The 1,710-nt window shown below is 41.2% G+C and overlaps 1 protein-coding gene across 1 annotated transcript in view; it reads right to left on the bottom strand.

Annotated features, from left to right (window-relative positions):
- The window catches only part of Specc1l (sperm antigen with calponin homology and coiled-coil domains 1-like), a 176,340-nt gene that overhangs the window by 168,581 nt on the left and 6,049 nt on the right, over nucleotides 1-1,710 (bottom strand). The gene's annotated exons all lie outside the window — the stretch shown is intronic.

Genomic DNA, 1,710 nt, shown 5'->3' with positions numbered 1-1,710 from the left:
AAAAAAAAAAAAAAAACCCCAAACAAAAAAAAAACAACAACTCTAAACCCTGTTTTTTGGTCCTTTTGTTTTTCTTATTACATTAAGACCCATTTTAACTCTCCATTTGAAAGGCTTGATCCCCCAAGTATGAGATTCATTCTTACTTACTTCATAATGTAGCTTGCCCAAATCCCATCTTTTAGGAGGGACTACAGTGTTATGGAACTGGTGAGAAGCCCCAGGTTGAGTTTGAAGTGTGGCTCAAGTGGTAGAGCAGCAAGTGCAAGTCCCATTACTAACGAGAGAAAAGACCCAATTCACCTTCTACATTATATAGAAAAGGACCCTTTAAATGTTTAAAAAAAAAAAAAAAAAGCCACCTGAGGCTCCTTTGTCCTCTGAACAAGGAAATGAAGGGCCAAAAAATAAAGCTGACTTGTCCAAAGCCATAAAGCCAAAAGAATTTGTCACCATTCTTCTACTGAAGACATACTGTTTGCAAAATACTTTCAAGTTAGCCTTGTGACTTCAATATGTAGTGATTACACAGTAAGGCTTATACATTAAGAAAACCCACCCCATAGTAATTTTGAACCTACACGATACTAATCACCTGAGTCATGTGATCAAATATACTGTTTCAAGTCAGCTATTAAGAGAACCTTCTGCTTGAAAGGTATCCATGCCCAAATAACACACTACAGGTACTAAAAGTTCAAGTCTGAAATAGGAATTCTGACAACAAACTTTCACCTTAACTACAACTACTGTAATTATTCTCTACCCACCAACCTTCTGTACTTGACACTCAAGCTATTTGGACTGTTATCAAGGTACACAGTGATAAAGATTTTTCTATGATACAGTTACCACTTTTTTACTGAAAAATGAACGCAAGGCAATTCCAGCATACCTGGGGTATACATAGGCAACCATTACAAAGCATGCAGCTGGTATCTAAAATTGTGATGTCTTAACACTGCTTTGTGGAAGGCTAGCTGGGCAAGCAAGCAAGTTTGAGGTCTTGAGTATAAGTCCCCATACTGGCGAAAGGTGCTTTGTGCCCACTAAATCAAAGGGAAAAAGATTTTATGGGGGATTTTTTTTGGGGGGGTCCGGTCGTGGGGCCTGAACTCTGGGCCTGGGCGCTGTCCCTCAGCTCTTCAGCTCAAGGCTAGCGCTCTACCACTGAGCAACCTTCCCAGCCCGGGAAAAAGATTTTATGGATAACAAATTACTGAATCAGTTATTTCTTTTTTTTTTTGTCAGTTGTGGGACTTGAACTCTGGGCCTGGGCGCTGTCCCTCAGCTCTTCAGCTCAAGGTGAGTGCTCCACCGCTTAAGCCACAGCGCCACTTCCGGTTTTCTAGTGGTTTATGGGAGATAAAAGTCACAGTTTCCTGCCTGGGTTGGCTTTGAACGGTGATCCTCAGATCTCAGCCTCCTCAGTAGCTAGTATTATAGGCGTGAGCCACCAGCTCCAGGCTGAATCAGTTTTTTCTTTATAGAAAAATTTTAGCGGGGCGCCGATGGCTACACCTGTAATCCTACTCAGGAGGCTGAGGATCACAGTTCAAAGCCAGCCTGAGCAGGAAAGTCCCTGAGACTTTTTTTTTTAATATGTTTTTCATTGTAAAAATACTGTACAGAGGGGTTACAATTACATGAGTAAGCTAATGAGTACATTTCCTATGGTGTATTGTTACGGCCTCCTTTCCATCCCTTCCC

The sequence above is a fragment of the Dipodomys ordii genome, unplaced genomic scaffold, assembly GCF_000151885.1.
Source record: "Dipodomys ordii isolate 6190 unplaced genomic scaffold, Dord_2.0 Scaffold23, whole genome shotgun sequence".
NCBI lineage: Eukaryota > Metazoa > Chordata > Mammalia > Rodentia > Heteromyidae > Dipodomys > Dipodomys ordii.
The sequence above is the reverse complement of the archived record's forward strand: the minus strand, read 5'-3'. Positions and strand labels throughout refer to the sequence as shown.